Source organism: Pristiophorus japonicus, chromosome 18 (assembly GCF_044704955.1).
Source record: "Pristiophorus japonicus isolate sPriJap1 chromosome 18, sPriJap1.hap1, whole genome shotgun sequence".
NCBI lineage: Eukaryota > Metazoa > Chordata > Chondrichthyes > Pristiophoridae > Pristiophorus > Pristiophorus japonicus.
In genome coordinates, this window is record NC_091994.1 from 83,438,564 (window position 1) to 83,461,698 (window position 23,135).

A 23,135-nucleotide genomic window follows, 5' to 3' on the forward strand; every position below is an offset into this window, starting at 1 on the left:
GCTTTGGTGACCAGAAATCAGAAGCACGCACAGTAGCGTCTAGACTGAGACACTAATAGTTGATAAATAATTGATTCGAAAATTTGAGAATTCTCGCAGTAATTCAAAGCATGGTTATTGAGGCTAAAGGAAAACCTTGTCATTACAAAATTCCATTCTTGCAAATCTCTCAGTAAATTACCCAGTAAGCCCAGCCAGAAGTTCCGTTACGTCAGCGGAGCAACTTAAAACCTCGATAGGATGAAATTCGGAATGATTTTCCCTGATCACTAAAAGTTTTTTTTAACAACGAGGTGTATTAGTGCTTGAGCAAGCCCGGGTGATCCAGGTCACGCTGCTGTCATTGCACAAGAGCTTGCCTGCTGTATCCTGGATACCAGACTCTAATGAGATCTACACACCGATCAGCGCATTTTGCAATTATTAAACTTCAACTCCCACCCAGTTTTCTTGATGATGTGGGGTTTTTTTGCTTCCCCTGAGAAATTCGGAAACCTGGTATGAAATTTGAACTGCAAAAGGCCCACGTAGGAGCTGCTTGCTGTTCATCGCCCGGACTGAGTACAGCGCACAAGCTGATAAATATTCATAGCTGCGAGACTGAAGCGCCCTTGAGAATTGTGGAGCAACTTTGAGCGATCCCATTGGTTGTATGAATGCCCAGCTCTGTGCAGGATCTGAGTTGCTTCTATTGATTAGAGGGAAGGAGAGGCTGAGAGAGAGAAGAGAGACCGAGTACACAGCGCCCTGCTTCTATTGGGAGCCAGCTCACAGACATGCCAGCATTGTTTTAAGGATTTCTTTCACGATGGCTGTGTCGCCTAAATATGGGATATAAAATGCTCTGATGCAGAGAATATGACCAACGAGGCTTTCCACCCTTGTGAATTAATATCAGTCCTGCAGAAGCAGTGCGACCTCTAGCTCTTTGTATATGGCAACAAAGGCATAACCGGGTAAGTGGAAAAGTGTGTTTCTGCACCGAAGATGCAGTACTTAAGTCAAACATTAATTTCATCATGCTTAATTAATCGCGTTGCCATCCAGTACGGTAGAATAGGATTGAGTGGAGCTGACAAAGGAGATCTCAGTTCTATTTGAACAGGGAGGCTGGGGGCGAGAGTAAGGCACCAGGACATAACAAACACGTTAAATTTATATTCCAGTAGTAAAACTGCAACATTAGTGGCGGAGAAGAATTCTGATCGAGCAGATACAAAATAACAATTCCGGGTGACAGCAGCTCCATAGGGTGTGTATCTGTGCATTTCGGGATGGAGTGGGAGGAGTTTGTTGAGGAAACGATTGCAGTTCACTTTATTTTCCTGTAAGCGGGAGCGATTCTAATGTGTGAGGTAGGGTGGGGGGCAACGATGGTGCTGGGTGAAGGGTCTGAGAGAATCTGTCCAAACTCACGGCTGGCTGCATTTAAATCGCTGGATACATTTTAGTGCCACTTTTCTGGCCTCTGCCACGCTGGGTCCACGCCAGACATATTTGACTGTTTTTGGTATGAGTCACAGGCCAATACCCCTGCCATTGCAGCAACATATTACATATTGCGACTTATCACCAACATCGCACCCTCCGAATATTGAGGAATGTGATATCAGACTGTGCGTGAAGTGCATTTTTCCAAAGTTTTTTTTTGTCATTGCCAATATTCTCTCCTGATTCCCGCTGGGTTGCAGTTCTGTGGGTGCTGCCTGCCCAAGTGATTATTCTTCATGTGTGAGCCTAGATATTGACCGTGAGGGGGGCAGTACATCCCCCTCCCCCACCCAATGTTTACACATGTGCACTTTTCAGCAGGGGTTTCAGGACAGCAATAACTTGGCTAACCCCGCCCCACACACACACTTTATAATGAAGGGTTGTACCCCAGTTGCTGCCACAGTTAAAATTCACTTAGTACAGATCAGGAATTGAAACTGGGTGCCACATGCATAGCTGTTGATAAGATAATCCCTGTAACAGAAATCAGGGTTGGTCAGTTGGTGAATGCCGTGCCTAGTGTGTGTGGTATTGGGCTACATAGGCTAGGAAGGTCACAAGAAAGAAGAGAAAGACTTCCATTTATATAGCGCCTTTCATGACCACTGGATGTCTCATAGCGCTTTACAGCCAATGAAGTACTTTTTGAAGTGTCGTCACTGTTGTAATGATTTCAATTACTGGTCTGTGCCAGGTTAGCTGTCCTCAACTGCTGCATCACTTGGGTTGTTGCTGTTGGCTTAAGTTGCCCCAGTGCTGGCGAGGGGAATAAGTAGCCAGTTTTCTCTCGGCTGAAAATTCATACGTGTGAATATCAGGTCAGGATAGGGACTTGGTCCTTATGGTCAAATAGACTGCCAATTATTTGATTCACTGTTTATACTCGCACATCACGAATGACTAGTTGCGCATGGTATCAGAAGGCTGCCTATGGCCCTGGAACCAAATTATGACTCACCGCTCCTCCCCAACCTGGGCGCTTCGGCACATTGTAGTCTCTCTACTGTCACCCCAGTTGAGGACAGGAAATTCAGTCCCGCCAGGGATTGAATCTTGGATCGTCCTGGACTTTGCAGCTGAGCCCTAGAGCAGGCAGTGCTTTTTGCCAGTCAGGCAAGTGAATGAACACTTTGGCTTTCCTGTGCTCTGCTCCCCCATTCTGTTCCGCCTCCCAGTACCTATGTTTTTGTTAATGTTATTTAACTTGCAATTACTCCAATGGATCTATCTACTGTTCAATAACAGGATTCTGAATAGCTCAGCAGTACGCTTTCAAACTCAGTTGATGCAGTCAGGGCTTTACAGTGTGTTCCAAAATATGATGGGCCACCAATCAGGATGCCTAATGTGACATCAGTGGGAATAAAGTGCAAAGGACCCGAATAAGCAGTAGCTGAAACTGACCTAATTATGTTAATGATGTTTGCCTTTGCTGTAGCCTGGAATTGAGACTGATATGCTGATTAATGGACTTGATTTAATGTTAAGTATTGATTTTAAAGTAAAAGCAGTTGTCCAAGCTTCCCCAATAGCCCAGTTGATAAATGGACTGGCCAATATGGAACTGCACCATTCAGATAAGGAAGGTCCCATCGATTTCAAAATTCTCATCCTTATTTTCAAATCCTTCCATGGCCTTGCCCCTCTCTATCTCTGCAATCTCCTCCAGCCCCACAACCCCCCGAGATGTTTGCGCTCCTCTAATTCTTCCCTCTTGAGCATCCCTGATTATAATCGCTCAGCCATTGGTGGCCATGCCTTCTGTTGCCGCGGCCACAAGCTCTGGAACTCCCTCCTTAAACTTCTCCGCCTCTCTACCTCTCTTTCCTCCTTCAAGACGCTCCTTAAAACCTACCTCTTTGACCAAGCTTTTGGTTACCTGCGCTAATTTCTACTTATGCGGCTTGGTGTCAAATTTGTTATCTCATAATACTCCTGTGAAGCACCTTGGGACGTTTCACTACATTAAAGGTGCTATATAAATACAAGTTGTTGTTGAGGCAATATTGGAATGCTATAATTGGACATAGCATCCGGGAGGAGAAAAATCAACCATAGAATCATAGAAACATGGAAAATAGGTGCAGGAGTAGGCCATTCGGCCCTTCGAGCCTGCACCACCATTCAATAAGATCATGGCTGATCAGTCACCTCAATACCCCTTTCCTGCTTTCTCTCCATACCCTTTGATCCCTTTAGCCATAAGGGCTATATCTAACTCCCTCTTGAATATATCCAATGAACTGGCATCAACAACTCTCTGCGGTAGAGAATTTCACTGGTTAACAACTCTCTGAGTGAAGAAGTTTCTCCTCATCTCAGTACTAAATAGCTTACCCCTTATTCTTAGACTGTGTCCCCTGGTTCTGGACTTCCCCAACATCGGGAACATTCTTCCTGCATCTAACCTGTCCAGACCTGTCAGAATTTTATATGTTTCTATGAGATCCCCTCTCATCCTTCTAAACTCCAGTGAATATAGGCCCAGTCGAACCAGTCTCTCCTCATATGTCAGTCCAGCCACCCGGGAATCAGTCTGGTGAACCTTCACTGCACTCCCTCAATAGCAAGAACGTCCTTCCTCAGATTAGGAGACCAAAACTGAACACAATATTCCAGGAAAGACCTCACCAAGGCTCTGTACGACTGCAGTAAGACCTCCTTGCTCCTGTACTCAAATCTCCTAGCTATGAAGGCCAACATACCATTTGCCTTTTTCACCGCCTGCTGTACCTGCATGCTAACTTTCAATGACTGATGTACCATGACACCCAGGTCTCGTTGCACCTCCCCCCTTCCTAATCTGCCGCCATTCAGATAATATTCTGTCTTCGTGTTTTTGCCACCAAAGTGGATAACCTCACATTTATCCACATTATACTGCATCTGCCATGCATTTCCCCACTCACCTAACCTGTCCAAGTCACCCTGCAGCCTCTTAGCATCCTCCTCACAGCTCACACCGCCACCCAGCTTAGTGTCATCTGCAAACTTGGAGATATTACACTCAATTCCTTGAGTTTCATCCCTTGATTAGTATCCAGCGAATCCAGTTGGAAAATGCATGTGTGGATATTGAGCAAGCATTGGCTTGGTTGACATGCCACCACAGCATAATAGCCTGCCAACAATCACCGTCTTGATTCTTGTATGACAGATGGCCATTTGTGCGAAGTCCTGAAAGTGTCTGTTCCTTGTGAGACTGGAGGATTGTAAATGTTACACCCCTATTCAAAAAAGGGGAGGGGGATAAAGCTGGTAAATATAGGTCAGTCAGTCTAATGTCATTGCTGGGAAAACTGCTAGAGATCATTGTCAAGGATAACATTAATTTTAACTTGGAGAAGTACGGGTTAATAAGGGACAGCCAGCGCGGATTTGTTAAAGACAAATCGTGTCCGAGTAACCTGATTGAGTTCTTTGATGAAGTAACAGTGAGGGTTGATGAAGATAGTGTAGTAGATATTGTATATATGGACTTTCAAAAGGCATTTGCTAAAGTAGCATATAACAGGTTAATTCGGAAAATAGAGGCACACATGATTAAAGGGCTGATGGTAACTTGGGTACGAAACTGGCTAAGGGTTTAGGAGGCAGAGAGTAGTGGTGACCGGATGTTTGTTTAACTGGAGCGAATTATGCGATGGGGTCCCCCAGGGATCGGTATTCGGACCATTGCTTTTCTTGTTATATATAAATGACCTGGACTTGGATATTGGGAGTACAATTTCGAAGTTTGCGGATGATACCAAACTTGCCAACGCAATAAATAGTGAGGAGGATAGTAGCAGACTTTAGGAGGACATAGACTGGTGAAATGGGCAGATGCAGTTTAATGTGGGCATGTGTGAAGTGATGTGGGGAATGAAGTTGTACAGTGTTACATGCCTGGAAGTTGGGACTATAGTAGTACTCATTTTTATTACCTTGTTATTCAGAATAACCTTTTTCTTCCTTGTAGCAACCAACTGTATTTTATTGATACTACTATGGTCCTTGCTCCTCTGAGCTTTCCTCTCTTGTTCCTCCTGAGCTCCATGATTAGTTTTAATTGATACACAGTGAGGGTTCGTGAAGAAGATTAGTGTGTGGGAAATTATCCTACACTACAGACCATGGTCTTTTACCTAGTGTTCTCAATTTAAAAAGAAACTGATGCAGCAAATTTAATGCAACTTAGAAATTTTGGATGCAAAGCTTTAAGTCTGGCACTGACATTTTAAAGGGTTCTCCCGATCTCCCACGATAATTCCAGTGGTGCCTGAAGGTTGCCAGGCACTTGGAAGAAAGCAAAAGAGAATTTAAGGGGCCTAGCATCAACATGTATAGTGTCAGTTCAAAGCTTATTTCTTATTCATTTCTGTAGGATTATTTTGGCCAATGGCTGCTGCCAACATTTTGACATCTTCTTTGTGCCATTTGCTGTGAGAGTGCCATTTCCCACCCCCACCCCCGTCAGTTCACACAGGGCACAAAATGACATTTCTATTGAGAATTGCCCTGTAGAAATGGAGGAGCAATGGAGGAATGTCAGGCTGATTCGGCAACACCGCATGGCACTCACCGGCAAGCACCCCACACCAGACACGCACATACCTGCGGTCTTTAATGGATCAGGGGCTTTATCGAGGAAGTCATCAATGATTTATGCCACATACTGCAAGTGGGCCGACAGGCCACCTCCACTACAGGCAATGCTCGAGGCAGCTCAGATCACAACTGCCCTTAACTATTATGCAAAGGAATCATTTCAGGCTGCCATCTGCACTAACATTTGCTAATCAGCTGTGCACATATTCAGTAAGCAGGTCATGGATGCAGTTTGCTGGAGCAAACAAGTTCATATTTATTCTATACACAGTTGGCAGAGGTATGAAAGGGCAAAGAGTCATAGTTTGCACCCACATGTCCCTCCGTGCTCCCCTGCTCAATGCCACTGCCTATGTCAAAAGATCGTATTCTTTCAATGGGCTGTTCGTTTGAAACACTGGATGATTTAAGTGAATGATCCCTTCCCTGGGTGCTGCTACAATTCTTTCATTTTGAGGCACTCCACCTACATACCCTTTTCTGTGTGCAACAAGTCACCAAGATCTCATTCATGCCATCTGATTAAAGCTAATTCCAAACCTTTGCAAACCCATATTGTGTGTGTTCCTGGTGCTTGTACGAATGTGTTTCCTTTGGTGCCAAGTGTGCGAAGTGTGAGATCATAGGGAAGATTCTCCTAACCCCACCCTGGCATAGACAGGAGTAGTGCACCGAAAATGCGCTGTTCTTGTCCAGTTCCAGAAGCGCTAGGATTTCCTGTCCAGCCCCAGGAACACTAGGATTTCCTGTCCTACGTCATTTAAATAGACATTTACATGGTCCAGGGGAAGCTACTAGCAGAGCCTAATGCTGGCAACTCAGGGCTCAGAGATCGAGACCTTGTCCCTGTTGAACTTTTAAATTCCGAGGGTGCTTTAAGCAAGTTTAACAACAACAACAACTTGTATTTATATAGCGCCTTTAATATAGTGAAACGTCCCAAGGCGCTTCACAGGAGTATTATGCGATAAAAATTTGACACCGAGCCACATAAGTAGAAATTAGTGCAGGTGACCAAAAGCTTGGTCAAAGAGGTATGTTTTAAGGTGCAACCTTGAAGGAAGAAATAGAAGTAGAGGGACGGAGAGGTTTAGGCAGGGAGTTCCAGAGCTTGGGGCCTAGGCAACAGAAGAGTTGGCCACCAATGGTTGAGCGATTCTAATCAGGGATGCACAGGAGGGCAGAATTAGAGGAGCGCGGACATCTCGGGGGGGTTGTGGGGCTGGAGGAGATTGCAGAGATAGGGAGGGGCTAGGCCGTGGAGGGATTTGAATAAGGATGAGAATTTTGAAATCGAGGTGTTGCTTAACTGGACACCAATGTAGGTAAGCGAGCACAGGGGCGATGGGTGAGTGGGACTTGGTGCGAGTTAGAACACAGGCAGTCAAGTTTTGGATCACCTCTAGTTTACGTAGGGTAGCATGTGGGATGCCAACCAGGAGTGCATTGGAATAGTCAAGTCTAGAGGGTTTCAGCAGCAGATGAGCTGAGGCAAGTGCGGAGACGGGCAATGTTACAGAGGTGGAAATAGGCATCTTAGTTATGCTGCGGATATATGGTCGAAAGCTCATTTCAGGGTCAAATATGACACCAAGGTTGCGAACAGTCTGGTTCAGCCTCAGACAGGAGTTGGGGAGAAGGATGGAGTCGGTGGCTAGGGAATGGAGTTTGTGGCAGGGACCGAAAACAACGCCTTTGATCTTCCCTATATTTAGTTGGAGGAAATTTCTGCTCATCCAGTACTGGATGTTGGACAAGCAGTCTGACAATTTGGAGACCGTGGAGGGGTCGAGAGAAGTGGTAGTGAGGTAGAGCTGGGTGTCATCAGCGTACATGTGGAAACTGACGCTGTGTTTCTGGATGATGTCACTGAGGGGCAACATGTAGATGAGAAATAGGAGGGGGCCAAGGATAGATCCTTAGGGGACACCAGAGGTAATGATGCAAGGGTGGGAAGAGAAGCCATTGCAGGGATTCTCTGGCTACGAATGGAACCAGCCAAGTGCAGTCCCACCCAGCTGGACGACGATGGAGAGGCGTTGGAGAAGGATAGAGTGGTCAACCGTGTCAAAGGCTGCAGACAAGTCGAGAAGGATGAGGAGGGATTATTAGCGTTTACCACTGTCACAAAGGATGTAATTTGTGATTTTGATGAGAGCCAATTCAGCACTGTGGCAGGCGCGGACACCGGATTGGAGGGATTCAAACATGGAATTATGGGAAAGATGGGCACGGATTTGGGAGGCGATAACACGTTCAAGAACTTTGGAGAGGAAAGGGAGGTTGGAGATGGGGTGGTAGTTTGCAAGGATAGAGGGGTCAAGGGTTGGTTTGTGAGGAAAGGGGTGATGGCGGCAGATTTGAGGGAGGGGTGGACAGTACCTGAGGCGAGCGAACCGTTAACAATGTCAGCTAACATGGGAGCCAGAAAACAAACTTGTATAGTCAGCAGTTTGGTGGGAATAGGGTCAAGAGAGCAGGAACTGTGTCCCATGGACAGGATGAGTTCGGACAGGTCATGAGCGGGGATCAGAGAAAAAGATGTGAGGTCAGGGCTAGGGCAGGGGACTTCCTTCGAGGATGATTGGCCTGGTGGGCTAGGGAAAGGTAGGGAAAAGGCAGAGGCAGCCAAATGGGTGGTCTCAATCTTAGAGGCAAAGAAGTCCGTGAGCTCCTCACACTTATTGTCGGAGGTGAGGGTGGAGACTGAGGAGAGGGGTTTAAAAAGACAGTTGGCAGTGGAGAATAGAAGCCGGTGTTTATCTTTACATTCTGTGCTCACCTTCAATTCTGTGGGCTCAATTTTGCCCAAAGCCGGTTTTTGGCACATTGCCAGAGTTACGCCTGTTTTTCTAGACCAGAACAACTCCAAAAATAAATGTGCCCAGTTTCCCCGCTCTAATTTTCAAAATTGCCACAGTGCAGCCTGTCCTGTAGCCTCGGGGGGTGGAGCCAACTGTCTGCGCCGAAAAATGGATGCCGCCCCTTCTACGCATGCGCGATAAAAAGGACGTTTTTGACGTGATTCCTATGGGCGCGCGTGCGCAGTACAGCTCCCGGTCTGCAATCGGCCATTTTTAAAGAGCCAGTTGTGTGTGTGAGAACTTTGAGTGCTGTGTGAGAACTTTAATTATCATTGGAAAAATCGGAGCTGCAATACAAGATGCAACACAGCGCAAGGACCAAGAATTTCTTACAGGATGAAGTGGAGGCACTAGTTACTGTGATCGAGGGCAGATGGCAGGAGCGGGATTCCAGCTGAGGTCACATAAAAGTTCCACCCAAAGAAATGAAGAAACGCTGGAACCAACTTGCAGGAGATTATGCAGTGGTGACCACCCCGAGGTCTGGAGGCCAGTGCAAAAAGAAGTGGCAGAACCTTGGTCACGTAGTTTGTGTAAGTAATATTTTCATTTTTCAATGGAATTGCAATTGTAAATGTGACCATCTGTGTATGTCTCTCTAAAAAGTAATATTTTCATCTTTGCAGAGGAAAGTGGCACACCACAAATGAGAAAGAACTTGAACAGGAAGAGGCTCGGCCCCCCCACTGACACCCCCCCCAAAGAGAGGGTCGTTGCTTTGATGGGTCCTGCCTGGAGAAAAGCAACCACCACTGCACAAGCTGGGCCCACACTCGAGGGAGAGAGTAAGTCCTGCAAATTCCACAATTGCTAAATGTTAAGTACTGCGTGGGCTAGCCATGCTTCTATTCATGGGGATGTCTCTGTCTGCTGTGCTTCAGTTGATGCAATGTGCTATCATTCATCATGGTCCTTCACATCAGCCTGCTGCCTGCACTGTGTGAGCCTACTCATGTCACCCACCCTGCCCTCTCCTCTGCTGCTAACCATTTGTTCTGTTATATTTTGCAGAACTTGAGGCCAAGCCTGACGATGCAGAAGAAGATTCAGACGAGGACGAGCCTGAAGAGGAGAACATCTTCCAATCAACCCCATCTTCCAGACCAAGAGCATGGGGGTGAGGGGGAGGGGGTGGTGAAGTCCCCACTGTTGTACCCACTTTGGTGGAGGTGCAGGTGCCGCCCATTTGAGGTGCTAGCCCCTTCCCTGAGCAGTGATTTGTGTGTTGGTGGGACAGTCCATGGTTTCCAGTGGGGTGCAGTGAGGCACACCCAGGGCTCCACTGTGCGAGGCTGTGGGTCCCACTGGGATGCTGACAGCCACACCCAGGGTGAGGAGGCAAAGGACCTCGACCGCGCTCTCCTGAGGTGCAGGATCCAACAAATGTGGTTCAGATGATGGCAATCAATGTGGAGAGCATTGATCTTAACTGATCACTCCTGGACTCCATCAGTGGGGAGGGTGATGAGGTATCGGGACTGTCGGGAGAAGTAACAACACTCTCATGAGAAATGGGAAAGCTGTCCGGGAACATGAGGGAGGGAAGAAGAAGCAATGTCGGTGCAGATGAGGGAGGGAATATTGCAGGTAGTTCAAACTCTGTCAGGGTACATGAGGGAGGTAATGTTGCAGGTAGTTGACACACTGTTGCTCAACATGAGAGAGGGCATGTCACAGGTAGCTGAGACACTGTTGGCGAACATGAGGGAGGGAATGTTGCAGGTAGTTGACACACTGTCAGGGCACATTAGGGAGGGAATGTCGGAGTTAGTTGCTGCAATAAGGGAACATGCCCAGACCCCGCGCCCATTGACATAATTAACTGCCACTCCCACTCCAATCTCCAGACCAGCCTCTGAAGAGGCCCAAGCCGGGCCCTCCACATTACTGCCTGCCCCGCCTCCCCCGCCCCCCCCCCCCCCCACCGGCCCCCATCAAGAAGTGCGCATTACCCGAGATGTTCGAAAGAATAAGCTTGGTACCAACCCGAGAAACGCTGTGCCACCGCCTGCGGGCAGGGGTGGATTCACCAAGACCAAGTGCGGCGGGCGGTCTTAGAATAAGGTGGAGGAGAGATGGGTGCACTCTTTCTTTGCTGCTGCTGCTGCTGTTGTTATTATTGTTGTAACTGTTCTCAATTTAAAAGTTTTTGTAATTTATATAAATTTACAAGTTTAAAAGTTAGTAAGTGATCTTAAAGTTTTTAAGTGATATTAAGTGAAAACTTTAAAGTTTGATAGAAGAATATGTTTATTGAAGTTAAGTTAAGTACAAACAAATATTTGTTAAACTTTTGAATAAAATATATTTTAAATTATATTTGAACCATTTCCATTATTTGTTCGATTATTAACATAACTTTTGAAGTAAACAAGAATAATTTCCATTATTTGTTCCATTAACACAACACAACATTACGGAACAGGTCCAAACAGTAAACATGGTCCATATGAAATAGTTGTTGCTGAGTCTTCAGGCAGCAAAGCGTTCACGGATGAGCTGCTGGCGCAAGGCTCGAGCAATCGTTAAAGGGGCATGACGGCCCGCCCTCCTCCCCCGTCGTGCTCCGGGCTCAGCTAGTTGCATGGCTTCCTCGTCCTCCTCATCCTCCTCGTCATCTGCAACTTCCTCATGAGTATCATCAGCCACTCTCACCTCAGGTGGGTCTTCTACTACCAGCTGCTGCTGCCTCATGATGGCTAAGTTATGCAGCATGCAGCACATAACAGTGAACTGACCAACAACCTCAGGGGAGTATAGCAAGTAGCCTCCGGAATAGTCCAGGCATCGGAAATGCTGTTTCAAGATGTCCTCTCTATTATGCTGCGCGTCGCAATGTGCAACAAGTTGTATTCTCGGTCAGCTTCCATCCGGGTTACGCGTAGAGGCGTCGTGAGCCAGGTGGCGAGGTCATATCCTTTGTCGCCCAGTAATTAGCTCTGCCCTTCTGGCTGCTGCTGAAATATGGCAGATATAGCGCTCTTACAAAGGATGAACACATCATAGGTGCTCCCAGAGTATTTTGCATCAACTGACATAATGCAATGCATGTCGTCACACACGAGCTGCACATTAATGGAGTGGAAACCTTTTCTGTTCCTGTACATCTCGGAATCCTCCAAAGGTATTCGCAAGGCGATGTAGATACAATCAATGCAGCCCTGTATCTTTGGCAAGCCAGCAATCCTGGAGAAGCCCACAACCCCATCACACATTGCCCAGTTGTAGTTTAGAATGATTCGGATGCATTGAATGAAAGTACAGCTATAACCTTCACTTCAACTGACAAAGCAGTCCTCCTGACGCTTCTCGGTTGCAGGTCTGCTTTTACCAACTCACGGATCTCAGTTACAACCTCTTTACGAAAACACAGCCTTCTTACACAGTCTCCATCACTCAGGTGCAGGTACGAACGCCTGTCTCGATATATCCGACGTGGGCAAGGTCTCCTGCCCATCACCCTACGGGCTCTGAGGTTCGTCATGCGATGACATCGAATCAATTGTCTCCTCCACAGCACCATCATGCAATAGGCTTGCACAAGGTATGGCATTGTCAGTATTGCCCCGATGTTTAAATTTTACCTTTACAAGAAGCTCAAAATGGAGGGCAGGCAGGACAAGGTTCTTTGTTCTTGTTATGTGTGCAATAAAGGTACAAACTGAGTACTGTTTAACTGAACAAGGTACAACCTTGGCTCTGCTTTATTACAGTCCAAAGTGCCTGACTTACAAAATGGCTGGCCTTTTATACCAGAGCAGCACCATGTGCGTGCTGCTCAGTGGCCTCCAACAATGGCACCATCTGGTGGCTACAACCAGCATGTACATACATGACAATACCCTCCTCTGAGATCTTATCAGTCTTTCACAGGTTGAGACGGTCCGGTGCTTTACACTCCCGGGTTGACCGTCTCAGTTCAATTCTGGCCTTGGGTGAATGTGCGGGGTCTGTTGTGGCTGATGGCTGAATGCCTGACTTGTTGGGGGTGGCAGTGACCATGTCAGGAATTGCAAGTCCATTTTTATTGAACAAGTCCGTGATGGAAATTCCGGGTTCACTGATGACCCTTGAGTCCACTGAAGGCTGCTGGTAGGTTGGTTGGTCATCGATGGTTTCTTTGTCCGACTGCTCTGGCTTGCCTGTTGGACGCAGGCTTGAACGGTGCTGACCTTACATATTTTATGCCATTAAGTTTTACAAACTCCTGAAACTCCTGACTGGTGAAGCACGACCCATTGTTACTCACCACTATGTCAGGCAGACCATGTGTCGCGAACATGACATTGAAATTCTCTATGGTTGCTGTGGACGTACTGGATGACATGATTATGCATTCTATCCAGTTCAAATAAGCATCCACCACCAGTAAAAACATCTTGCCCAGGAAGGGACCTGCAAAATCTACGTGGATCCTGGACCAAGGTTTGGATGGCCATGACCACAGACTCAGTGGCGATTCCACTGGTGCTTTGCTGAGCTGCATGCAGGTGTTGCACTGATGCACGCATGCTTCCAGCTCAGAATTAATTCCTGGCCACCATACGTGGGACCTGGCAATGGCCTTCATCATCACTATACCAGGATGTGTGCTGTGTAACTCACGCACAAACTTCTCGCTCCCTTTCTTGGGCATTACAACTCGATTGCCCCACAATATGCAATCTGCTTGAATAGATAGTTCGTCCTTGCGACGAATGTACGGTTTGGCCTCCTCGCACATTTGCTTAGATATGGCAGACCAATCCCCTTTGAGGATGCAACCCTTTACCACCGATAATATCCATGTCTTAACTTGTTGAGCCATGACAGGGGTACCTTCACTCTAAAAAGCATCCATGATTAACAGTAAATCTGCCGGTTGTGGCATTTCCACCTCTGGTGTGGGCAACGGCAACCGGCTCAAAGCATCGGCACAATTCTCTGTGCCAGGTCTGTGGCGAATGACATAATCATAGGCAGATAATGTCAGCGCCCACCTTTGGATGTGGGATGAAGCGTGGTATTGATATCTTTGCTCTCGGAAAACAACGAAATGAGCGGCTTGCGATCGGTCTCTAATTCGAACCTCAGACCGAACAGGTATTGATGATTGTTTTTAGCACCGTACACACACGCTAAAGCTTCTTTTTCTACCATACTGTAGGCGCTTTCTGCTTTAGGTGCATACGCGACAGGTTGAAGTTTCCCTGACTCGTTGGCTTGTTATAACATGCAACCAATTCCATATGACGATGCGTCACAGGCCAAAACTAAACGTTTACATGCGTCATAATATACCAGCAGCTTGTTCGAGCAAAGCAGATTGGTGGCTTTCTCGAAAGCTCTGACTTGCAATGCGCCCCACACCCAGTTGTTGCCTTTTTTCAATAGCATGTGCAGTGGTTCAAGTAAGGTGCTCAATTTAGGTAGTAAGTTACCAAAGTAGTTGAGTAGACCCAGGAACGAACACAGCTCCGTCGTGTTCTGCATCTTGGGTGCACTCTTGATGGCCTTGATATTCACGTCAGTAGGTCTGATGCCATCAGCGGCGATTTTCCTCCCGAGGAATTCGACCTCCGGTGCCATGAAGACGCACTTCAAGCGTTTCAGTCTGAGTCTCATTCTGTCCATTCTTCCAGGTTGTTCAGATGTTCCTTAGAGTCACGACCGGTGATCAGGATGTCATCTTGGAACACGACAGTTCTGGGAACGGACTTCAGTAGGCTTTCCATATTCCTCTGGAATATTGCTGCAGCCAAGAGAATTCCAAACGGGCACCTGTGGTAAATAAACAGTCCTTTGTGCGTGTTAATGCATGTAAGTCTCTTCGACGTCTCGACCAGCTCCTGCGTCATATAGGCCGACGTCAAGTCCAGTTTTGTGAACGACTTTCCTCCGGCTAGCACCGCAACCAAGTCATCAGCCTTCGATGACGGGTACTGATCTTGTTTCGAAACCCTGTTGATCGTCGCCTTGTAGTCTCCACAGATTCTGACTGTGCCATCACTTTTCAGCACAGGAACAATGGGGCTGGCCCATTCATTAATTTCGACCGGTGATATGATCCCTTCACGCTGGAGTCTGTCCAGTTCAATTTCGACCTTCTCCCTCATCATATACGGCACTGCCCAAGCTTTATGATGGACTGGTCTTGCATCTGAGTCCACGTGGCTCTGCACCTTGGCTCCCATGAAGTTGCCGATACCCGGTTCGAACAGCGAGGGGAACTTGCTCAATACTTGGGCACATGTATCTTCCTCCGATGACAATGCCTTTATGTCGTTCCAGTCGCATCTGATTTTCTCCAACCAGCTCCTGCCGAGCAGCATTGGGCCATGCCTGGAACAATCCACAGCGGTAACCGTGAACCGCACCGTTATATGACACATTAATTTGTGCACTGCCAATCAGTTCTTTGGTGTACGTGCGCAGCTTGGCGTTAACCGGGTTCAGCCTGGGCCTCACAGCCTTAGTATCCCACAGCTTATTAAATGCCCTCTCGTTCATGATCAATTGACTCGTCCTGTGTCCAGTTCCATCGATACCGATATCCCTTTAAACTTCACATTAATCAAAATTGGTTTACTCTTGGTTATGAAAGAGTACAGTCCATACACTTCTTCCTCTGGCATCACGGATTGCGTATCCGGATCCGCGCTAGTCTGACTCTCATCCTCCACGTGCTGTGTCCCAGTATACTTGCTCATCTGCAGACACTTGCGCTGGAGATGCCCCACTCTCAGGCAGCCTTTGCAACTACATTGCTTAAATCGGCACTGCTGGTGCCGATGATTTTTCCCACAACACCAACACGGAGAAGTCGGATACATTCCCTCTGGCGGACTTTGGGTAGCCACAGGTTTCGCAAACGCAGCCAGATAGGCCCTGCCATGTGCCGCTCTGCCGAACGCCGAATCGATCGCATTTACAATACTTGCCGCGGTTCGGTTCTTCACCGACATTTGCTTTAGACTCCTGTCTGTCGTCATACATGATTGAGCGATCTGGATGGCCCTTTTAAATCCAACTCCTCCACCGCTAGAAGTTTGCGCAGGATCACCTCGTGGTTGATACCGATAACGAAGTCCCGCAGCATGTCTGCCAACACCGTCCCGAACTTGCACGGTCCCGCTAGACGTCTCAGGTCGGCAACAAATTCCGCCGCGCTCTGGCCCTCCGATCGAACGTGTGAATAAAACTTGTATCTCGAGATGGTGATGCAGTCATCTGGCTTGAGGTGCTCCCGTACCAATGTACACAACTCCTCGTATATTTTCTCTGTTGGATCACTAGGCATGAGTAGATTCTTTATCAGACCGTAGATCTTTGAACAGCACACAGTGAGGAACACGGTCCGGCGCCGATCTGCTTCGTCAACCCCCTTCATTTTGTTGGCCACGAAGTACTGGTTCAAACGGCTCACAAAGTCTGCCCAATCTTCTCCTTCCACGAATCGCTCTAAGAATCCAATTGTGCTCATTTTGCAAACAAAGGTTCTTGTATTCTCATTGCCAAATGTTATGTATGCAATAAAGGTACAAACTGAGTACTGTTTAACTGAACAAGGTACAATCTTGGGTCTGCTTTATTACGGCCCAAAGTGCCTGACTCACAAAATGGCTGGCCTTTTATACCAGAGCAGCACCATGTGCGTGCTGCTCAGTGGCCTCCAACAATGACACCATCTGGTGGCTACAAACAGCATGTACATACATGACAGTTCTCTCTCACCACAGGTCTGTATGGACCACACCCAGGTCTGAGCAGGCGCAGTGATCGGGAAACCCCCCCCTCCCGCTGCCCCCCACCCCGCTCCCCCACCAACTCAGGCTACATTCGATGCATAGTGCAATCTTGTGATGCCTTCCGATCACCTTCCACAGCCCCCCACCTCATCCCACCCCCCCTCCCCCCACCTCCCCCGGACTTCTTTTGAAGCCAAGCCCCGAGCCCCTGTGTCTGGGCAGGGGACCGATTCTGCCGGCCGACGCTCCAACCCTCCAGCCCTGTTTGCAGACGTTCAGTGGTGGCATGTCATTTGAAAAAATATGAAAACTTACAGAATTCCATCAAACTTCCATTTACTGCCTTATAAGATAAAAATATGTAATCTTCATTATGCATATTTCAGTCTTCTTGACTCCCTCCAAAACTCCGTTGAAAAATAATGGCGTCTTTTTGTGCCGAATTTTCAATGTGTGCTGGTTTTTCTTAACTCACGAGAAGGTTTTTCGGGAGTGGTCACAAACGCTGACCTAGGAGAATTTTTTTTTGGCAAACTTACATTATTGACAAAAACTGGTGCAGACATCAGGTTACGCCCCCATGCCGCAAAAAAAACTAACCTAAAAAAAAATCATAACTAACGGAGTTACGCGGGCGCGCATTCCTTGGGGAATCTTACATTTTTTAACTTACGCCAAAATAAGCGGCGCACGTCAAAAAAATGACGCAAATCACTGGGGAAAATTGAGCCCATAGGCTTGTCGCTGAACTCCAGTTGACCCCCGCGCCCCGTCAGCAGTGCATCTGGGAGCAGGCTACAGCGCCATGTGCTAGGTCTCCATTCCAATTTCCCGGCCTTTACCCTGCGGAACAGTGTATTCCTCTGGGGCAAAGTTCAGGAAAATCCACCTTCGTAAACTCTATTCTTGTGTGTCTCCTCGGTGTTGGGTCGCAGTTGTTGGCTACTGTACTGCAATAGGAGCTTCCTGTGACTGAGATGGTCCTCGTCCCGCCAGAGATAGACCTGATGTAGGCTGCATCTTTTGGTGCTGTTGCATAGGTAACCTGGCCCCATTTCCTTTCTGCTACATGCGAGTATCAGAGGAGGCTGGTGGGTGGGAGGTGCTCGGATGTGTTCTCAGCCTGAGACACGGACCACCGTCAGTGCCATTTTACTCACGCCGACTATTGGCTAAGCATGCAAAGTCGACCTAATTGTCCTAATGACACAAACCAGCCCCATTTGATGCTTGTTTGCAAATCTTTGGAAGCCAGAAAAGACAACCTTCTCAATGTTTGTGCCACAGGCCTCAATGGTAGCATTCCTACATTGCAACAATTACTACGTGTCAAAAGTACTTAATTAGCTGTAAAGCGATTTGGGACACCCTGGGGTTATGAAAGGTGCTACATGAATGCAAGTTCCTTCTTTTATTCCACAATTTTTAAATTCTGATTTAGACTTGGGCACAATTAGGGCACAATTTCAAAATTTGCAGATGCCACAACACTTGGAAGTATAGTGAACAACGAGGAGGATAGTGATAGACTTCAAGAAGACATAGGTTGGTGGAATGGGTGGACACGTGGCAGATGCAATTTAATGCAGAAAAGTGCGAAGTGATACATTTTGGTAGGAAGAGCGAGCAGAGGCAATATAAAATAAAGGGTACAATTCTAAAGGGGGTGCAGAACAGAGAGACTGGGGTATATGTGCACAAATCGTTGAAGGTGGCAGGGCAGGTTGAGAAAGCCTGGGCTTCATAAATAGAGGCATAGAGTACAATAGCAAGGAAGTTATGATGAACCTTTATAAAACACAAATTCGGCCTCAACTGGAGCATCATGTCCAATATTGGGCATCACACTTTAAAAGAAAGAAAGACTTGCATTTATATAGCGCATTTCACAACCACCGGATGTCCCAAAGCACTTTACAGCCAATTAAGTACTTTTGGAGTGTAGCCACTGTTTAGGAAGGATGTGAAGGCCTTAGAGCGGGTGCAGAAAAGATTTAAAAGAATAGTTCCAGGGATGAGGGACTTCAGTTACGTGGATAGACTGGAGAAGCTGGGGTTGTTCTCCTTAGAGCAGAAAAGGATGAGAGGAGATTTGATAGAGGTGTTCAAAATCATGAGGGGTCTAGACAGAGTAGATCATCATCATCATCATCATAGGCAGTCCCTCGGAATCGAGGAAGACTTGCTTCCACTCCTGAAATTAGTTCTTTGGTGGCTGAACAGTCCAATACGAGAGCCACAGACTCTGTCACAGGTGGGGCAGATAGTCATTGAGGGATGGGATAGGTGGGACTGGTTTGCCGCACGCTCTTTCCGCTGTCTGCGCTTGATTTCTGCATGCTCTCGGCGTTGAGACTCGAGGTGCTCAGCGCCCTCTAGGATGCACTTCCTCCACTTAGGGCGGTCTTGGGCCAGGGACTCCCAGGTGTCGGTGGGGATGTTGCACTTTATCAGGGAGGCTTTGAGGGTGTCCTTGTAGCGTTTCCGCTGCCCACCTTTGGCTCGTTTGCCGTGAAGGAGCTCCGAGTAGAGCACTTGCTTTGGGAGTCTCGTATCTGGCATGCGGACTATGTGGCCTGCCCAGCGGAGCTGATCGAGTGTGGACAGTGCTTCAATGCTGGGGATATTAGAAAGAGTAGATAGAGAGAAACTGTTTCCATCAGCAGAAGGGTCGAGAACCAGAGGACACAGATTTAAGGTGATTGGCAGAAGAACCAAAGGTGACATGAGGAAAAACTTTTTTACGCAGCGAGTGGTTAGGATCTGGAATGCACGGCCTGAAAGGGTGATGGAGGCAGATTCAATTGTGGCTTTCAAAAGGGAATTGGATAAGTACCTGAAGGAAAAAAAATGTGCAGGGCTACAGTGAAAGGGCGGGTGAGTGAGGCGAGCTGAAGTGCTCTTGCAGAGAGCCGGCACGGGCTCGACGGGCTGAATAGCCTCCTTCTGTGCTGTAACCATTCTGTGATTCTAGATGGAATAAGCATAAACTGCCTTTATGAAGTCTGTTACTGGAACCTTAGAGCTGCCACATAATCAGGATTTGACTGCAGAGTAACAAAGTCGTCCTCCAGTGTCCTGGTAGTTGCCTTCTCCACGTGTGCTGCTATCAGCACACTGTCTAACACAATTCTCAATGCTCGCATCAGTGTTTGATGCTCTGCTGCATCATTCTTTTAAAAGCCAGATTTTGAGATCCTGATCCCCGAGCTCTTCAGCGCAGGGTTTACACAATCTGATCCTCTGGCCAGAAAGATCTTCCCCCTCATGTGCCACCAGTAGGCTTCCTCTCCCCCGCCAGGTGGATGTCACTGAATTGGCGCTTGGGAGAGATAGAATGAATGACGGTCTGAGGTGCTAGCAGGACTGGATAGCATATGTCCCAGGGCTTGTGTGTTCTTAACAACATCTAGAGAAGGAAGTTACAATGAGTTTCCTGATGGCAGATGCAATGTACACTAGAAGGGATGACAGGAGAGTTTCTTGATATGCTCTGCTGATTGCCAATGTGGGCACAGTAGGATGAGAAGGAAGAGAAGAAAATGTTCATGCTAAATTTGTAGCTGGCACCTGCCCTCCTGCTTTCCCATTTTATGATAGCCTGTTTCTTCCTCCCAGGCCGTGAGAGACTGGGTGTTTGTAGATCAGTCACATGTCACAGCTCTTTCTCTGATGTTTTGTCTTGTCTTCTCCTTGAAGAGGAATGTAAGAGTGAGATTTAATTTTGGTCACCATGGTGTGCAATAAACCCCAGATATCAGCATGTAGGCCATACAGGTGTGAAGACAAGTGCATGCAACAAGTAATTAGATTCTATATAAGGTTTTTGCAAGGTGAACGTATGCAAGGGTGTGAGTGAAGGAACATTGCCAGGTAAAGGCTAGGTGTGTTAAGGGCATGGCAGAGCCTCAGGCATTGGTGGTGAGGTATTAAAGCACTTTAACACAATGTGCTGGGCTGGTCATCGTAAGAGGTAAACATGCTTAGTACAATAAATTCTTGGAAGGTGTTGATTGCTTCTCTTAGTTTTGCTGACCAGGCAAGGTTATTAAACTTCATCTGGCACAGCGTGGCTGATCAAGGCGATCGAGTTGGTACTCACTGCCCTGGCAATCTCCTGCCATTATGCTGGGCATCTCTCCTTGGAGCCATTCAGTGCATTTGATAAAGTGGATCACAGCATTGACACTGCCCCATTGGAGAACCCTTGAGGACTCCCTGCCCTCTGCAATCTCAACAACATCAACTTGCATTTATATAGTGCCTTTTGTTATGTTGAATAACTCCACAAGACTGTATGCTGTAAGCTCAAACTGTTGTGACCTTGGTCTCTTTAATATCACTCCAGAGTGAGGAAGCAGCATGGTAGACTGTCTTTTATACCTGTTTCCCCGGGGTGTGCAGGTGACCCTTGGGTCTCCCACAGATGCGCCCACTGGTGGCAAGTTTTACACACTAGTAAAGTTTACATACATAACATCACTCCCCCCCAAAGTCTTAGATACAAGTTATTTACAAGTTGAGGTGATCCGGGGCTCTGCGAGCCCAGATTGATCGCCTGAGCTGAAGTCCTGGCATGGGTGAGTTGATTAGATCATTGCTGCACTGCAGCGGGGCTGGTCTGATCGGACTGTCGGGCATGGTGGGTTCATCCTCGTAGTTGACTGCGAGGTCGATTGCTGGTTGGGTGTGTATTGGTGGATCAGTGATGGTAATGTCCTCCTCAAACTGTTCCTGGTTGGCAATTTGGTCTGATCCAAGTGCTTTCTGCACGTTTGTCCATTCAAAAGTTTGACAACAAACACTCTATCCCCCTCCTTGGCTAAAATAGTGACAGCAACCCATTTGGGACCATGACCGTAATTAAGAACAAACACAAGGTCATTAACCTCAGTATCACGTGATACAGCCGCGCGTTCGTGGTACACGTTATGCCGGTGACGCCATTGAGATCCGGGTGGACTAAGGAGAGCCTGATTTTGAGTGCTCTCTTCATTAACAATTCTGCAGGGGGAGCACCAGTAAGCGAGTGGGGTTGTGTCCGGTAGCTGAGCAGAATCCGAGATAACTGGGTTTGCAGGGAACCGTCCGTCACGTGTTTCAAGCTCTGCTTGATAGTTTGGACTGTCCGTTCCGCTTGACCGTTGGCTGCGGGCTTAAACGGGGCAGACCTGACATGCTTGATGCCATTGTGGGTCATGAACTCGTTGAATTCCGAGCTGGTGAAACATGGTCCATTGTCACTAACAAGGACGTCGGGCAAACCATGGGTGGCGAACATGGCCCGGAGGCTTTCAATGGTGGCAGTGGATTTACATGATGACATTATTATACATTCAATCCATTTAGAGTAAGTGTCCACTGCTACTAGGAACAGCTTTCCTAGAAAGGGGCCAGCGAACTCTACGTGGACCCTGGACCACGGTTTGGAGGGCCATGACCACAGACTCAGTGGGGCCTCCCTTGGTGCATTGCTCAACTGTGAGCAAGTGTTACATTTTTGTACGCATGACTCCAATTCCGAGTCAATGCCGGGCCACTAAACGTGCGACCTGGCGATAGCCTTCATCATGACTATGCCTGGATGGGTACTGTGTAGGTCGCGTATAAACTTTTCCCTGCCTTTTTTTGCCAAAACCACGCGATTCTCCCATCGGAGACAATGCGAATGGATGGACATTTCATCCTTGCGTCGGTAAAACGGCTTAATTTCATCTTGCATTTCCCCGGGACCAGCCGACCAGCTCCCATTAAGGATGCGGCTTTTTACTAGTGATAGCACCGGGTCCTGGCTAGTCCAGGTCCTGATCTGGCGAGCCGTGACGGGTGACCCCTCGCTCTCAAAAGCATCCATTACAAGAAGCAAGTCTGTGGGTTGCGCCATTTCCACCCCGGTCGTGGGCAATGGTAGTCGACTGAGGGTTAGTGTCTGGTCTGTGGCGGATTACATAGTCATACGCAGATAATGTTAGTGCCCATCTTTGAATGCGGGACGAAGCATTGGTGTTAATACTTTTGCTTTCTGAGAACAGCAAAATGAGCTGTTTGTGATCGGCTTTGAGCTCGAACCAGAGTCCAAATAAGTATTGGTGCATTTTCTTAATCCCGTATACGTATGCTAATGCTTCTTTCTCAACCATACTATAGGCTCTTTCAGCCTTAGATAAACTTCTGAACGCATATGCAACCGGTTGCAGTTTGCCTGATACATTGGCTTGCTGTAACACACAACCGACCCCGTACGAAGATGCATCACAAGCTAGTACTAAACATTTACACGGGTCATACAATACAAGTAACTTGTTAGAACATAGCAGGTTTCTGGCCTTATTAAATGCAAGGGTTCCAGCAAAGTGCTCAACCCCGGTAAAAAGTTACCAAAATAGTTGAGGAGTCCCAGGAACGAACGCAGCTCCATCACATTCTGAGGTCTGGGTGCATTCTTGATGGCCTCTATCTT

At 47.4% G+C, this 23,135-nt stretch overlaps 1 protein-coding gene across 1 annotated transcript in view; it reads left to right on the forward strand.

The window, feature by feature from the left end:
• The first annotated feature begins 825 nt into the window (after nt 1–825).
• arhgef10lb (Rho guanine nucleotide exchange factor (GEF) 10-like b) overlaps nt 826–23,135 on the forward strand; it is a 224,859-nt gene continuing 202,549 nt past the window's right edge. Inside the window, exon 1 of the mRNA XM_070860199.1 lies at nt 826–956. The gene's annotated coding sequence lies outside the window, so the exon portion shown is untranslated. The remainder of the gene's footprint in view (nt 957–23,135) is intronic.